This window comes from Pseudophryne corroboree, chromosome 10 (assembly GCF_028390025.1).
Source record: "Pseudophryne corroboree isolate aPseCor3 chromosome 10, aPseCor3.hap2, whole genome shotgun sequence".
Classification (NCBI taxonomy): domain Eukaryota; kingdom Metazoa; phylum Chordata; class Amphibia; order Anura; family Myobatrachidae; genus Pseudophryne; species Pseudophryne corroboree.
This window is the reverse complement of record NC_086453.1, coordinates 308,766,184-308,784,705: the sequence shown is the minus strand read 5'-3', so window position 1 is coordinate 308,784,705 and position 18,522 is coordinate 308,766,184. Positions and strand designations below refer to the sequence as shown.

General features: G+C 45.5%; 1 long non-coding RNA gene across 1 annotated transcript; it reads right to left on the bottom strand.

Moving 5' to 3' along the window:
* Positions 1 to 3,947: 3,947 nt before the first annotated feature.
* On the bottom strand, positions 3,948 to 5,655 carry LOC134965570 (uncharacterized). The gene is made up of 3 exons (XR_010188442.1): positions 5,510 to 5,655; positions 5,179 to 5,200; positions 3,948 to 4,126 (listed from the first exon to the last, which is right to left on the bottom strand). It is a non-coding gene; the product is annotated as an uncharacterized LOC134965570 (long non-coding RNA).
* Positions 5,656 to 18,522: the final 12,867 nt, after the last annotated feature.

The following is an 18,522-nucleotide window of genomic DNA, read 5'->3' as shown; positions in this document are numbered from 1 at the left end:
CAGCAAATTTGTTAACAGTTGGGCAAAACCATGTGCACTGCAGGGGGTGCAGATGTAACGTGCAGAGAGAGAGAGAGTTAAATTTGGGTGGGTTATATTGTTTCTGTGCAGGGTAAATACTGGCTGCTTTATTGTTACACTGCAATTTAGATTTCAGATTGAACACACCCCACCCAAATTCTCTCTGCACCTGTTACATCTGCCCCCCCCCCCCCCCCCACCGGTAGTGCACATGGTTTTGCCCAACTACTAACACATTTGCTGCTGCGGTCAACTCTGAATGACCCCCCCTAGCTATGTAATCTTACCCCACTGATTGTACACAGCAGTTACACTAACATATCATGAGACCAAAGACCTTTCTGAAAGAGCCAGGTTCTTCCTTTAAATGTCGGTTGTGAACTCTTTGAAAACACAATTTTCAGAAACCTACATAATTCTGCACATAGATCACTGTCTGACAAGGAATAACAGAAATTTCCCTCAGGATCCTATCTCAGTGATTGAAAATGTCATTGCAAAATGAAATTGATATATCAAGTTATCACGGGGAGCGTTTTTACAACTGTGTTATATTCATGTTAGAAAGCTGAGAAATAGGAAAATACAGTAAATGAAGCACATTCATTTCCTTCATTAAAAAAATAAATCTGTGGCATTAAAGAAAGACCATCACATAACGCCAAAACATTCGGTCAAAGTGCGCGCACAATAATGTCTGTAATCGATAGCGCTGATTGGGTTTGCTTCAGGCGACAAGAATGGAACAGCATTGTATTTTCTCTAACGTCCTAGTGGATGCTGGGGACTCTGTAAGGACCATGGGGAATAGACGGGCTCCGTACTACTGGTGTGCACTGGCTCCTCCCTCTATGCCCCTCCTCCAGACCTCAGTTAGAATCTGTGCCCGGCCAGAGCTGGGTGCTTTTAGTGAGCTCTCCTGAGCTTGCTAATAAGAAAGTATTTTAGTTAGGGAGGTCATTCCGAGTTGGTCGCTAAGTTTTTCGTTCGCACAACATATTCGCAAAGTTGCGTTAATGTAGTAAATTTGCGAACATCCGCCCCCAACGTGTTTTTGCACATTCGTACGCAGAATTACACAAAGTGGGCGTACGCCAAATGACATCGCAGTAATGCGAAACCATCGCAGCAATGCGAAACCATCGCATTAACACATACTTCATCGTAAAAATACTAAGTTGTAGTAGATTTACACATTTTTCCTTAGAAGTGCACACTTTAAAGGAAAAACGCACAACAATGGCCCTCATTCCGAGTCGTTCGCTTGGTAATTTTCTTCGCATCGCAGCGTTTTTCTGCTTAGTATGCATGCGCAATGTTCGCACTGCGACTGCGCCAAGTAATTTTGCTATGAAGATAGTTTTTTTACTCACGGCTTTTTCTTCGCTCCGGCGAACGTAATGTGATTGACAGGAAATGGGTGTTACTGGGCGGAAACACAGCGTTTTATGGGCGTGTGGATGAAAACGCTACCGTTTCCGGAAAAAACGCAGGAGTGGCTGGAGAAACGGAGGAGTGTCTGGGCGAACGCTGGGTGTGTTTGTGACGTCAAACCAGGAACGACAAGCACTGAACTGATCGCAGATGCCGAGTAAGTCTGAAGCTACTCTGAAAGTAAGTAGTTTGTAATCGCAATATTGCGAATACATCGTTCGCAATTTTAAGAAGCTAAGATACACTCCCAGTAGGCGGCGGCTTAGCGTGTGTAACTCTGCTAAAATCGCCTTGCGAGCGAACAACTCGGAATGAGGGCCAATGTTTTTTTTTGCTATTAAGTGAAATTACACCTTTCAGTTTAAAGTCCACAAGCCCTCGTCAATTACGAATCCAATTAGTGTAATGATTGATAATGTTCCAAACCAATTAAGTCAGCAAAAAAACCCTGAAGAACACTTTGTTGCCATAATTGGCCATCAACATGTAAAAGTCTAAAATATAAATATAGATGTTTTTTTTTTTTTTTTTTGGTTTTAAGGTGTTGATTGTGAATGAAGGTGTTTACATGTTTATTAACACAATAATCTCCTTATTTTTTTTTGTTTTATAATCTTACGTTATATGTGTGAAATGTTTTATGGAATCAATTTCTGCTTGCCAATCTGCTGATCCTTTTTTACATTAATAAACACAACACCCGGTTAACTTTAAACAACTTGTTTTTATTGTTTTTTTTTTTTGTAATCAATAAATGTATTTTTAAAATAAAAAATCATGCAAATTTTTGTAAATGATCCAAACAATTAATTAACCCATGCAGGTGTTGGCGCATGGTTTCAATAATTCCCCCAAAACTTGTGGGATCTCCAACTGCAACATCTGAAATTAAGATGCAACATAAACATTAATAACTTAATCACATTACTTATTATCCAAGCAAGGCACAAAGCACACTTAAATGCAGGCATGTCCAAACTGCTGGCCTCCAGCTGTTGTGAAACTACATATACCAGCATGCCTTGACACAGTTTTGTGGTCAGAGAATGCCAAAGCTGTGTCAGGGCATGCTGGGATGTGTAGTTTTTATCCAGCTGGAGGGCCGCAGTTTGGACAGGCCTGCTTTAATGCCTAAGTGACTACATCATGGCTGCTTTAAGGATAAATCAGTAGCATAACAACACACAAGGCTGCTCAGCAATATTTTTTTGTTTAAAACAAGAAAGTGTACCACACCATGGGGTACATTTACTACTACGGGAGTTCAATTTAAGATGCGAAGTTGACCATAGCAACCAATCAAATTAAACATGTTATCTTGTAAAAGTGGCCCTAAAAACTTCAAATATAATCTTATTGGTTGCTATGGGCAACATCCCATGTTAAAGAGAACTACCATCTTAGTAAATGTAACACCATGTTGGCATTCATTCACATCTGTAGTGAAGAGAATTAAATTTAAGGAGGTTTGGTCCTGCATCATCACACTGCATATCAACATCTTCAGAAGGACTACATATCCTAGCATGCCCACAATCCCTGAAACCCGCCTTTACTAAATAAGGTCAAACAGGTTGTGAAAAATACAATAAGCATTTTGTGAGTGTAACTTTCACACCACAAATCATTGTGTTGTTCGGCTGGCTAACAAAGTGAAGCATGTGATTTGAAAGTGCAAACATTATGAATACACAGGCACAAGTGTAAAAGACTAACAACATACTAAACTCCACTCAGGTAGAAATGTTAGGCAGAAAACTGAGCACATATTAAACCATGTTGTCCTGGCAACCCTGTCAAACTAATGAGTGTCGACCTAGAGTGGACACACAAAACATTGCACACATAAACACTACATATAATGATACTCACAAAAATTACAATGCAACATGAACACCATCAATAATAACTCAAAATGTTTTCCATGCTAGCTGATTTTCAACAGTACAACAGTGCATGTTTTTACATTGTAAGTGTAAGTAGGTAATATTTTTGATAGAAATGTTAAAACACTTACTTTCCTCAGCAACATTATGTTCACCACTGAGACCATCAGGGGCTTCTTCTGCCCATTCAGTGGGTGGTGAAGGCAGCTGGATGGGGGAAGGAGGAGGGATTGGGGAAGGAGGAGGGATGGGGGAAGGAGTCTGGATGGGTGAAGGAGGAGGGATTGGGGAAGGAGGAGAGATGGGGTAAGGAGGAGGGATTGGGGATGTAATTTCTGAGGGTGGGTCTGATTGAGATGGCGAGGGGGGCGGAGAGAATGTTTGTCCAATAGAGGGTGAGGGGGGCTGAGAAGGGGAGTTGGAAGTAGAAGGAGAAGGGGACTGGGAAGGAGGAGAAGGGGGCACAGAAAGAGAAGGAGAGGTGGGCTGAGAAGGGGAGTGGAAAGGGGAGGGGGCCTGGGAAGCTGAGGGGGCCGGGGAAGCTGAGGGGGACTGGGAACCTGAGGGGGACTGGGAACCTGAGGGGGACTGGGAAGGTGAGGGGGACTGGGAAGCTGAGGGGGACTGGGAAGGTGAGGGGGACTGGGAAGGGGAGGGGGAGTGAGAAGGGGAGGGGGATTGAGAAGGGGAGGGGGAGTGAGAAGGGGAGGGGGAGTGAGAAGGGGAGGGGGGCTGAGAAGGGGCCTGATGTTGCCTCCCTGCATCTGGTTGCCGTTGTGGTCGTCCTATAATGATATATGTGTTATATTTTAGATTGCATGTTAAATTTCAGAAACACCATTTGTCAATTACACTGTTCTGTCCCATGTAAAAGACACAGGGCTTGTTTTGTTTTATTAAGATTTTTCTAACTCTTCATGTTGGCCACAGCAACCAAAATGTTTCTACTAAACTTTTTTTATGCTCATTACTGAATCTATTCCATTGAGTCATATTGATTGGTATAGGCTAAATCACCAGATCACTATTCAAGCCACCTTATTATATAGACACCACTGATCAAGTTATTTGGTACAGTTTCCAGCCTGGGTATTAATTCTGGACAACATGCACTTGTTTTGAATCACTTTGCTACAGTCAGTACTGTTTGCCCTAACCACACACACTGTCATATTTATTAAATTTGTTCAGTCAGTGTTGCAATTACAGACTACCACTTAGTGTAATTTTGCAAAATTTATGCTAATAATCTCTGTTATGTAATGTAACTTACTGCGTGCACGCAGTGCCCGGATTTGCTGGCGGATCTCCGCCAACAGTTCAGGAGTCCTCCTGCGGAGATCACTCCATCTCCTCTCCAGTTGAATGATGGTCCGCCTGCTGCGGACGCGAGACCGCAGTAGGTGGCGGACCTCCGCGTAGGCCTCGCGCTTAACCCGATTTGGGATAAAGCGCCCAACGCGGCCTATGCGGCGGTCCATCACCGCAACCAGGACGCGGAGCTCCCGCCTGGTGAAAGGTGCTGCACGCATCATGGCAATGGAGTTTTCCTTATTTGGGCATATATTTATAGTGTGTGTTAGCATGTGATTTGTCTAAAATCTATGCCGTCATTTCAATTAACTTTATTGATCTTTGCAATGCTGTGAAGAGCACAGTGGTAATTTCGCTCGAGCGGAAATACGCAGTCGCGGAAGAGAAAAAAGAAAAAAATAATTGAACACACAACCAACTAAAACACCCACACAAACACAGACACACACACACACACACACACACACACACACACACACACACACACTTTTTTAAGAATTTGTACAAATATCTGTGTACTCACCACAGTTTGTGTGATAATTCAGCTGGACAGTCACAAAGTGGTCCACATTCATTTTAATTAGTTTTTTTTTTATTAAAAACAAACAGGATTTTATGAAAGAAAAAAAATAAGGACACTATTTAGCAACATCACATTATTAGATTCGAAAGTAACACATTGTAAGCTTAACCTGTTTACGGTTATTTTTGATAAACATAATTAGAGATTCCCACACACCCGAATAATTACACAATGACCTTACAATAGTAAGCCAAATGTCTGCGTTACTAAATGAGCATAAGCATACTGTGTTTTTGATTATTTTCAAAAAGTAAATAAAAAAACACTATACCTGAAATATTCTTCAACAATGCTTGCCCTGACTTGGCTTCCCCTCCGTGTAACACTCCCCCCACCGAAGCGACGGACAACCCCTGGCTCCTCATCAGGCAATTCCTCTGTCTGAGGAAGCTCTACGCTACTCCTTACCGCGATGTTATGTAGTATAGCGCACAGGACCACTAATTTACTTGCCATCTCCGGCGAATACATGATGTCGCCACCAGTGCGGTGGAGCACACGAAACCGGCCTTTAAGGACCCCAATTGTGCGCTCCACCAGCTGTCTAGTGGCAGTAAGCGCGGAGTTAAATGCCGTCTGTGGTCCTGGCCTGGGATTACGGTAAGGAGTCATGAGCCAGGGGGTGCAAGGATATCCACGGTCTCCTGTTTGAGGAGAAGAAAAAATTAGAAAGAGTATATTCCTAAAATTGTTTAAAAATGGCAGGAAATTATGTTGGCCAACTCACCCAATAACCACATGTCTGCTCGTTGACTTGATCTTAATCTGTGCCATATCCCTGATTGTCTAATGACAGAAGCATCATGCGAGTTTCCGGGAAACTTGGCATTCAGGGAAAGGATCTGGAGGGATGGCCCACAAACAACCATTACATTCAGAGAATGAAACAGTTTCCTGTTTCTATAAATTTCTTCATTATGTCTTGGTGGCACAATAGCTACATGTGTGCCATCCACAACCCCAATAACGTGTGGGAAGCGACTACCACCTTCCTCAAATTGCCGCTTCACCACATCTAGGGCACCAACATCCAAAGGCATAGCAATAAATTGCTTAACCCGCTTTATGAAAGCCTGGCAGACACGCCGCAGGACCTTACTGAACTGGCCCTGCGACATGCCAACCAGGTCTCCAACAACATGTTGAAAAGACCCTGTGGCCAAAAAATGTAACACAGCAAGGAATTGTGTCAATGGTGGTATTGCTGTAGGATACCGAATTGAAGACTCCAGATCACTCTCTATTATGGAGAGAGTGTCTAGGATTAGATGTGGTGGCAGCCTGTATCTACGCACAACAACATCATCTGGCATCCCAAAAAGTAGGACACGGGTGCGGAAAATTGGTGGCCTAGCACGCCTCCGTTGCCTTGGTTGATGAGGAGCCGGTTGTGGTTGTGGGGCTGGCGGTTGGGGTGGGAGTGCTGCCGTGGGTTGGGGTGGGAGGGCTTCTGCTGCCACAAACACTGACATCACACACTTTAAAAAAATTAAAAAGATATGTTGAATAAGACAAATGCAATCCAAAAATAAATAAAAAAACAACTAAAAACGGGGTGTCAACTTACTGCAGGAGCATACGACATTTTTTCTGGGTTAAATTCCGGAACAATTTGAAATTGAGACAAAAAAGGAAAAACACACATTAAAAGTGTGAAACCTACATAGTTTTTTCAAAAAATAAAATAAAAATGTCAACCAACAATACAGACACATAATAAGAGCATCAAAGACATAACAAACACCTAAGTATAAATAACGAAAAATCGGTTCGACATCTAAAATAGATTCCAATAAAAATTTAGCCCTTTAGTAGCTAGTACAGGCAAGAACAGCACTACTTTGCAGAACAATCCTGTGAAAAATTATTTTATTTATTATAAAGATGGATGACAAACATAAGCAAAACACTTTGAACAAACACAAACAGCCACAAACACAGGCAAAGGGGACTTACCTGCTCCTCCAAAAACAGCAGTAAATTAGTGTTTTTGGGCACACTAAACAACACAAACCAAAAGGGGATAAATCTCCCAAAATAAGACACCTACAAGAGAGCAAAAATGACAGTAAGCACACATAGAGCCCATTAACACAAACAGCCACAAACACAGGCCAAGGGGACTTACCTGCTCCTCCAAAAACAGCAGTAAATTAGTGTTTTTGGGTACACTAAACAACACAAACCAAAAGGGGATAAATCTCCCAAAATAAGACACCTACAAGAGAGCAAAAATGACAGTAAGCACACATAGAGCCCATTAACACAAACAGCCACAAACACAGGCCAAGGGGACTTACCTGCTCCTCCAAAAACAGCAGTAAATTAGTGTTTTTGGGCACACTAAACAACACAAACCAAAAGGGGATAAATCTCCCAAAATAAGACACCTACAAGAGAGCAAAAATGACAGTAAGCACACATAGAGCCCATTAACACAAACAGCCACAAACACAGGCCAAGGGGACTTACCTGCTCCTCCAAAAACAGCAGTAAATTAGTGTTTTTGGGCACACTAAACAACACAAACCAAAAGGGGATAAATCTCCCAAAATAAGACACCTACAAGAGAGCAAAAATGACAGTAAGCACACATAGAGCCCATTAACACAAACAGCCACAAACACAGGCCAAGGGGACTTACCTGCTCCTCCAAAAACAGCAGTAAATTAGTGTTTTTGGGCACACTAAACAACACAAACCAAAAGGGGATAAATCTCCCAAAATAAGACACCTACAAGAGAGCAAAAATGACAGTAAGAACAACATTTTTACATTAGTCCACAAAACAGAAACACTAAAGCACAGGTTTAGTGTTATAAATTTACATTCAAAATATAGATTAACAACATTTAATATTTAATAAACAAAAAAAAAATACAACAAACAGTTGCATTTAACAACAAGACAAATGCACGAATACTCACAAACGGAATTTCGCAAAAAGTATGCAATACTGTCTATATGCTAAACGCGAACAAACGTCAAAATGTATGCTTGACAATTACTCACTCAGAAAAGAACAATAGCACCTTCACGCACGGGCCAACGAACTCCAAACTGCAACATCCAAAATACGACAAACTCCAAACTACCAACACTCACAGCGTGCAAACTAGGCCCTTAAATAAGCAGTGCAATCATTAGCAAGATTACCATACTGTACACCTGTGTGAATGAACGCGCCGCACGTAGGTATAAATAGGCACACACCTGGGCGTACACACGTCATCTCCAACATGGCTTCTCGTGAGGAATTAGCAGCAGAGATGGACCGCATTGCACAGCAGCAGATGGCATTGGCGAAAAAACGCCTAGAGTGCCAGAAACGGATGTTGGAATACGCCTCTGCGGATTCTGAACAGGCAGGACCTAGTACTCTGCAAATGTCAGCTTCTGAGCCCCAACAATTGAGTGGGGATACCCTGCCACACACACATACTGGCCAAACTGAGGAGGAATCAGCATTAGCCACACAAACACAACAGACAGAAGCTGCTAGTGAGGAGGAAGATGGTGAGGATCAACAGGAAGAAACCTCACAGGCTACCTCCAGACGTAAGAAAAGACAGCCAGCATTCACTAAGAGGGAGTTGCGTGTCTTGGTCACGCAGGCCATGTCCAAAGTACATAGAGGCCCCAAAAACATGGGTGCTGCTACAAAAGATCGCATCTGGAGGGACATCACACATTCTGTGAATGAAGTTGGCTCTGTCGTCAGAACATCGCAGGAAGTTAGACGACGGTAAGTGCATCTTGCCAGTCCTTTTTCTGTGCTAAGTTGACTTAAAAATGTAGTGACATGTGATGTTATGTATAGCAAACAGAAGCAGAACATGTGTCCTTGATATTTACATACACAAATAATAAGACTCTACTTTGCCCCTCTTTCACAATACATATGTAGGTGGGCCAACTTCAAATCCCGCCTGAAGGCAAAGAGGTCTGCGGAGTGGAATGCCTCAAGGGCTACAGGGGGAGGACCATCTGTCGCTGTGGAGTTTACAGACTTGGAGGAGATGGCGATGGCCTGTGTCAGTTATGAGGAGGGCCAAGGGGTGTCTAATATGGACACGGACCTGCCTGAGATCCTGACGGGACATGACTTGCCAGGTAAGTTTACACATGTATTTGTCTGCAATTTAAACTGTATTTATAAAAAAAATATTTAATTTTTTATTGTACTCTTTTCCCACACATTCTTCTATTTGCTTGCCACAAAACACAGCACAGGGGGGTGATCAGTTTGAGTCACAGGAGGGTTATGTGGCTGAGGTGGAGGGACCTAGTGGGTCTGCCAGTGTGGGGCCACAAATCCCACCTCTGCAGGTTCCTACTGGCCCCCCCACCCAACCCTCTGCTATCCCGGAGATCCTGCTTGAAATCGCTAGGTATGGTGAGAGCCTAAATGCGTTTCAAGACGGGGTCCTCCGGGAGGTAAGCCAGATAGCTGTCCGGCTCACTAAGCACCGAACCAGTGTTGAGCAAGGTGTTGCTCAACTCTGCCAAGGTCTGGCAGAGATCAGGCAGGGCCAAGAACAACTTGCCTCCTCATTCCAAAGCCTTGCAAATAACATCTTGCAAGGGCTCCAGGCCATCGCTGTCTCCCTTGCCCACAGTGGCAGAGAGCCACCCACATCGGCTCCCTCCCCTGCCCCTGCCCAGGAAGAACAGCCCACTGGGCAGGCCCAACGAAGGTCGCTCCGCAGACCAAGTCAAGAAGAACAGCCTCAGGCGGGGAGAAAAAAAAGAAAGTGATGTCTCTCCAGATGGGCAGCACCCATGTTTTTCATGTTGCCTCTATGTTATTTTGGAGTTGGCTTGTGTGGCCAGAATGGATAACTCCCTCTTAGTGAAATGTATTATTTATGTTTGGAGGTATTGTAGCCTGTGAGTTTTTTTGTATAAACACCAGAGCCATCTTCCTCTTACTAGTGTGCTATGTATTGTTGTGTTTGTGTGGTGGATCCTAATTCTTTCTCAGTTGTGGCAAAATTTTTGTGTGGCAGGGTGTGTAATATGTTTTATTTTTGATTACAAATTATAATTTAGTCAGAAGCTGAATTTTGCAGAGTACTAAGTTCTGCTATATCATTTGTGTCAGTGCCATATGCTTGCTGCTTGGTCCATCTCTGCCTGTGAGACTCACGTGTAGCCATGTTGTTTTCATGTTGTGAAATCTTACTACAGTAATAAAAATTTTTTTTTTTTAAATTGTGCAGTTTATTCAAGGTAATGCATTAGGTAAATCTTAGTTCCTGAAAAATTAGGTCAGCATATAGACACTTGTGGACCAATCTGCAATTTCTCACAAAAAATTGCATCATCCAACAAATACAGGTATGCTTTGCACCACACTTTAATGTCCATATTAAGTAAACTGACACAACACTTTTTAGATTTATCTATTGGTCAACAGGACATCATTTAAAACATTGTCAAATATTATAAACAAATATTAATGTTACATTTCTGACAAAATGATAGTGTATGCTGCATTATGTGGGTGTCGGTTTCTTTAGCAAAAATGTTGCAGCTTTCAATTTAAATGTTTAATTATTTCACTTGTTTGTATTTGTTATTCTTACACACATTAAAACAATTTTAAAAAATGTTTACACACCAACTTTAACACAAAAAACAACCTTATTTGGCATTGTGTGAGATTTATATGTGAGTAGAATAAACATGTAATGTTGGTTCAGACAATTGCTGTTTGCTAACTTTCATCTGCGCAGTAATTAGCAAGTAATTGGCCATCAGATGAATGTGCTCTCCAATTAACAGCTAATTACTGCATACACACTTGGTAACAGTACTTCGCAAATGTAGAGTAACTGCAGACCTACTCGGCTGCTGCGTGAAGGTTGCTACGGTTTCCTATGTTAGATTTAACATCGACAAGGTATAATTGCGAAAAACACGCCCATTGCGAGTTGCATACTCCCACACTGTACGCCCACTTTCACGCCCATGTCGGAGCATTGCGAAGTCTCGCCTCCGCCACGCCTCCGCCACTCCTCGTTTTCGTTTGCCAGTTACGTGTTGGTTTAAATTTGGCATTTTTGCACTAATGTCGTACGCATGTACTCGCGCATGCGTATTTACGCTTTTGCGCATGCGCAGACACTTAGTTTTCGTACATTTGCGATGCGATGAATCTCTGCGATCAACTCGGAATGAGGGCCTAGGTTTTTTATTTTCAGAGAGCTTCTGCTGGCAATAGACTCTCTGCTACGTGGGACTAAGGGGAGAGAAGCAAACCTACTAACTGCGGCTAGGTTGCGCTTCTTAGGCTACTGGACACCATTAGCTCCAGAGGGATCGAACACAGGACCTGACCTTGTCGTCCATTCCCGGAGCCGCGCCGCCGTCCCCCTCCCAGAGCCAGAAGACAGAAGCCGGCTGGTTGAAGCAAGAAGACGTCAAAATCGGCGGCAGAAGACTCCTGTCTTCATATGAGGTAGCGCACAGCACTGCAGCTGTGCGCCATTGCGCCCACACTAACCCACACACTCCGGTCACTGTAGGGTGCAGGGCGCAGGGGGGGGGCGCCCTGGGCAGCAATTGATTACCTCCTGGCAAAAAGCAGCATATATACAGTTGGACACTGTTATATGCATGAGCCCCCGCCATTAATTTTACACAAAATCGCGGGAGAAGCCCGCCGCTGAGGGGGCGGGGCCTTCTTCCTCAGCACTCACCAGCGCCGTTTTCTCTCCACAGCTCCGCTGAGAGGAAGCTCCCCAGGCTCTCCCCTGCAGAAGCACGATAGAGAGGGTGAAAAAGAGAGGGGGGGCGTAAAAACAATATATACAGCAGCTACTGGGTTAACACTAAGTTACTGTGTGATTCCTGGGTCATATAGCGCTGGGGTGTGTGCTGGCATACTCTCTCTCTGTCTCTCCAAAGGGCCTTGTGAGGGAACTGTCTTCAAATAGAGCATCCCCTGTGTGTGTGGTGTGTCGGTACGTGTGTGTCGACATGTCTGAGGTAAAAGGCTCCCCTAAGGAGGAGATAGAGCAAATATGTGTGTGAGAGGGTGTCTCCGTCGACAACGCTGACACCTGTTTGGATATGTGTAAGTGCTAAGGTGAATTTATTGCACAAAAGATTAGAGAACAGACAGGAAATCTACCCATGTCTGTCCCTATGTCACAGAGACCTTCAGAGTCTCACAATGCTCACTATCCAAAATAATAAACACTGATATCGACACGGAGTTTGACTCCAGTGTCGACTACGATAATGCAAAGTTACAGCCAAAATGGCTGAAAGGTATTCAATATACGATTATTGTAATAAAAGATGATTTGCATATCACTGATGACTCATTTGTCCCTGACACAAGGGTACACATGTTAAGGGGAAGAAAGCTGAGGTAAATTTCCCTCCTCTCATGAGGAAAAAGAGCAGGAATCTCCAGACAAGAGACTGCAGCTTCCCACAAAAAAATTCTCAGGCAGTATCCTTTCCCCACTAGGGCCAGGATGTGATGGGAATCTTCCCCTAGGGTGTCACGTTTGCCCAGAAGGTAGCACTAGCTATTCTCAGGGATCCTGCAGATAGCGTGCACATTCTAGTACACTACTCAGACCGGCGATTGTGTCGGCATGGGTTTATAGCGCTGTGGCAGCGTGGACAGGTACCTTATCAGCAAAGATTGAGACCCTAGTATGCATATAGATATATATATATATATGTATATATAGAGATATATATATATATGTATATTAAAGATGCTGTCTTAAGAGATAGGTATATATATATATAAAACATGCCCAAAGAGACATGAGTATACTGTGTCCTAGAGTCAAAGCTATGTCGATTTCTGCTTGACGTGTCCTGTAGAATATGCAATGGACAGATGATGCCGACTTAAGAGGCATATGGAAGGCTGAGGATTGTGTGGGGAAGGGTTCTCGGACCTGGTCTCCACAGCTATAGCTGGTAATTCTGATATTTTGCCTTATATTCCTGCACAGCCTAGGAAAGCACGACATTATCAAATGCAGCCTTTCAAATAAAGAAACAAGAATGTCAGAGGTGCGTCCTTTCTTGCCAGAGGCGGGGGCAGAGGAAAGAAGCTGCACAACACAGCTAGTTCCCAGGAACAGAAGTCCTCCCCGGCCTCTACAAAAATCCACCGCATGTCGCTGGGGCTCCACAGGCGGAGCTAGGCCCGGTGGGGGCACGCCTTCGTAAGTTCAGCCACAAGTGGGTTCACTCCCTGTTAGATCCCTGGGCAATAGATATTGTGTCTCAGGGATACAAGCTGGACTTTGAGAAGATGCCCCCTCACCGACGGCCCTGCCGGCTTCCCCCCACGAGAGGGACACAGTGTTAACTGCAATTCACAAATTGTATCTTCAACAGGTGGTGGTCAGGGTTCCCCTCCTTTAACAAGGAGGGAGTTATTATTCGACCATGTGGTAGTCCCGAAACCAGACGGTTCGGTCGGACCCATATTGAATTTAAAATCCCTGAACATATACCTGAAAAGGTTCAAGTTCAAGATGGAATCGCTAAGAGCGGTTATTGCAAGCCTGAAAGGGGGAGATTTTATGGTGACTCGGGATATAAAGGATGCATACCTTCATGTCCCCATTTATCCACCTCATCAGGCGTACCTCAGAATTGCGGTACTGGATTGTCATTACCAATTTCAGACGTTGCCGTTTGGTCTCTCCACGGCCTTGAGAATATTCACCAAGGTAATGGCGGAAATGATGGTGCTCCTGCGGAAGCAAGGTGTCACTATTATCACGTACTTGGGCGATCTCCTCATAAAAGCGAGATCAAGAGAGCAGTTGCTGAACAGCGTATCACTTTCTCTGGAAGTGTAACGGCAACACGGCTGGATTCTATATATTCCAAAGTCGCAGTTGGTTCTTACAGCTCATCTGCCTCTCCTAGGCATGATCCTAGACACAGACCAGAAAAGGGTTTATCTCCCGATAGAGAGAGCTCAGGAGCTCGTGACACTGGTCAGGAATCTATTAAAACCAAAACAGGTGTCAGTGCATCACTGCACTCGAGTCCTGGGAAGGAGGGTGGCATCATACGAGGCCATTCCCTTCGGCAGGTTCCATACGAGGACCTTCCAATGGGACTTACTGGACAAGGGGTTCGGATCACATCTTCAGATGCATCGGTTAATCACCCTATCCCCCAGAGCCAGGGTGTCTCTCCTGTGGTGGCTGCAGAGTGCTCACCTTCTTGAAGGTCGCAGATTCGGCATTCAGGACTGGGTCCTGGTGACCACGGATGCAAGCCTCGGAGGGTGGGGGGCAGTCACACAGGGAAGAAATTTCCAAGGGCTGTGGTCAAGGCAGGAGACTTGCCTTCACATCAATATCCTGGAACTAAGGGCCATATACAATGCCCTAAGTAAAGCGGAGACCCTGCTTCGCGACCAACCGGTTCTGATTCAATCAGACAATATCACCGCAGTGGCTCATGTAAACCGCCAAGGCGGCACAAGGAGCAGGGTGGCGATGGTAGAAGCCACCAGAATTCTTCGCTGGGCGGAGAATCACGTAAGCGCACTGTCAGCAGTGTTCATTCCGGGAGTGGACAACTGGGAAGCAGACTTCCTCAGCAGGCACGACCTCCACCCGGGAGAGTGGGGACTTCATCAAGAAGTCTTTGCGCAGATTGTAGGTCGGTGGGAACTGCCACAGGTGGACATGATGGCATCCCGCCTCAAAAAAAAGCTACAGAGGTATTGCGCCAGGTCAAGAGACTCTCAGGCGATAGCTGTAGACTCACTGGTGACACCGTGGATGTTCCAGTCGGTTTATGTATTTCCTCCTCTTCCTCTCTTATAAGGAAAAGAGGAGTGAGAACAATACTCATTGTTCCGGATTGGCCAAGAAGGACTTGGTATCCAGAGCTGCAAGAAATGCTCACAGAGGACCCATGGCCTCTGCCTCTAGGGCAGGATCTGTTGCAGCAGGGACCTTGTATGTTCCAAGACTTACCGCAACTGCGTTTGACGGCATGTCGGTTGGACGCCGGATCCTAGTAGAAAAGAGGGATTCCGGATGAGGTTATTCCTACGCTGATAAGGGCTAGGAAGCATGTGACGGCTGAACATTATTAACGTATACGGCGAAAATATGTTGCTTGGTCTGAGGCCAGGAATGCCTCTACAGAGGAATTCCAGCTGGGCCGTTTCCTTCACTTCCTACAGTCGGGAGTGACTTTGGGCCTAGAATTGGGGTCCATTAAGGTCCAGATTTCGGCCCTATCCATTTTCTTTCATAAAAAACTAGCTTCTCTACCTGAAGTTCAGACGTTTGTAAAGGTAGTGCTGCATATTCTGCCCCCTTTTGTGCCACCAGTGGCACCTTGGGATCTTAACGTGGTGTTGAGTTTCCTGAAATCTCACTGGTTTGAGCCACTTAAGACCGTGGAGTTAAAATATCTCACGTGGAAAGTGGTCATGCTATTGGCCTTAGCTTCGGCTAGGCATGTGTCAGAATTGGCGGCTTTGTCATGTAAAAGCCCCTATCGGGTTTTCCATATGGACAGGGCAGAATTACGGACTCGTCCGCAATTTCTGCCAAAGGTGGTGTCATCTTTTCATTTGAACCAACCTATTGTGGTGCCTGCGGCTACTCGTGACTTGGAGGATTCCAAGTTACTAGATGTAGTCGGGGCTTTGAAGATTTGTGTAGCCAGAACGGCTGGAGTCAGGAAAACTGACTCGCTGTTTATCCTGTATGCATCCAACAAGCTGGGTGCTCCTGCTTCAAAGCAGACTATTGCTCGCTGGATCTGTAACACGATTCAGCAGGCTCATTCTGTGGCTGGCTTGTTGCCTCCAAAATCAGTAAAAGCCCATTCCACAAGGAAGGTGGGCTCTTCTTGGGCGGCTGCCCGAGGGGTCTCGGCATTATAGCTTTGCCGAGCAGCTACTTGGTTGGGTACAAACACTTTTGCAAAGTTCTACAAGTTTGATACCATGGCTGATGAGGACCTTGTGTTTGCTCATTCGGTGCTGCAGAGTCATCCGCACTCTCCCGCCCATTTGGGAGCTTTGGTATAATCCCCATGGTCCTTACGGAGTCCCCAGCATCCACTAGGACGTTAGAGAAAATAAGATTTTACTCACCGGTAAATCTATTTCTCGTAGTCCGTAGTGGATGCTGGGCGCCCGTCCCAAGTGCGGACTTCTTCTGCAATACTTGTATATAGTTATTGCTTAAATAAGGGTTATGTTATGGTTGCATCAGGTTTGTCTGATGCTCTGTTGTTGTTCATACTGTTGACTGGGTATGTTATCACAAGTTATACGGTGTGATTGGTGTGGCTGGTATGAGTCTTACCCGGGATTCCAAAATCCTTTCCTTGTAATGTCAGCTCTTCCGGGCACAGTTTCCTTAACTGAGGTCTGGAGGAGGGGCATAGAGGGAGGAGCCAGTGCACACCAGTAGTACTAAATCTTTCTTAGAGTGCCCAGTCTCCTGCGGAGCCCGTCTATTCCCCATGGTCCTTACGGAGTCCCCAGCATCCACTACGGACTACGAGAAATAGATTTACCGGTGAGTAAAATCTTATTTTTGTGTTGCTAAACTGTTTATTTCTGTGGTTCTGGACATATAAAGCCTTGTTACATGGCATCTATAAAATGGTGATTGGGTGGAGTGCCGAATAAGTCAGTGAAACAAGTGTTCAATTCCTCAGGATTTGTTTACTTTATGAAGGCTTATTTTTATCTAGGAACCATGAACTGGAACCCTTTACTCAGTGTCAATACAGTTTGAGTCGCCCATATCCAAAATGCTCACAGACCAGGAACATTTCAGATATGGGATTTCTTTGATATCAAGAATTTCTAACGGTCTGGCAGGGACGGATTGGCCTATGAAGTTACCGGGAAGGATCCCGGGAGGCCGCCCGCGCTGCGGGGCCGATTGCCGCACGTGGCTCCGCCCCCCCGCATAGCGCGTCCCTCAGCACTATATCTGGCAGCCGCCAGAACCTATCAGAGGCCGCAGCTTGGAGGAGCTCTGTCACTGGATAGTCTGTCATCTCACGTGACAGAGCTCCTCCAGTCACCAATAACAGTTCCTGGCAGCCTCACAGCAGTGCACACAGGGTGAGTCTGTCTCCTCTCCTGCTCTCTCTGCTACACTCCTGACCCCTTCTCACACACACTCCACCCCCATCTGTTCCCTCCCCCACCCGCGGCACCCCCCATCCCCCACTCGCGGCACCCCCCACCCGCGGCACTCCTCCCACACTCGTGGCACCCCCGTCCCCCACCCTCGGCACCTCCCACTCGCGGCACCCCCTCCCCCACCTGCAGTATAATATGAGTAACGTATGTCGATATGCGCTGTAACGTGTCGCTGCTGTGTGCTGTAATGTGAGTAACGGTTGTCGCTGTGCGCTGTAACGTGACGCTGCTGTGCGCTGTAATGTGACCCCACTGTGCGCTGTAATGTGACCCCACTGTGCGCTGTAATGTGCCGCCACTGTGCGCTGTAATGTGAGTAACGGTTGTCGCTGTGCGCTGTAACGTGACGCTGCTGTGTGCTGTAATGTGACGCCACTGTGCGCTATAATGTGACGCCACTGTGCGCTGTAATGTGAGTAACGGTTGTCGCTGTGCGCTGTAACGTGACGTTGCTGTGCGCTGTAATATGACACTGCTGTGTGCTGTAATGTGACGCCACTGTGCGCTGTAATGTGAGTAACGGATGTCGCTGTGCGCTGTAATGTGATGCCACTGTGCGCTGTACTATGACACCGCTGTGTGCTGTAATGTGAGGCAGCTGTGCGCTGTAATGTGAGTAACGGTTGTCGCTCTGCACTGTAATGTGATGCCGCTGTGCGCTGTAATGTGACGCCACTGTGCGCTGTAATGTGAGTAACGGTTGTTGCTGTGCGCTGTAATGTGAAGCCTGCTGTGCGCTGTAATGCGAGTAACGTTTGTCGCTGTGCGCTTTAATGTGATGCGCTGTGCGCTTTAATGTGACGCCCGCTGTGCGATGTAATGTGAGTAACGGTTGTCGCTGTGCGCTTTAATGTGATGCACTGTGTTCTGTAATGTGAACAACAGACATCGCTGTGTGCTGTAATGTGATTCCGCTGTGCGCTGTAATGTGAGTAACAGACGTCGCTGGGTGTTGTAATGTGATGCCGCTGTGTGCTGTAATGTGATGCCGCTGTGTGCTGTAATGTGATGCTGCTGTGCGCTGTAATGTGAGTAATGGACGACGCAGTGTGCTGTAATGTGATGCTACTGTGCACTGTAATGTGACACCGCTGTGC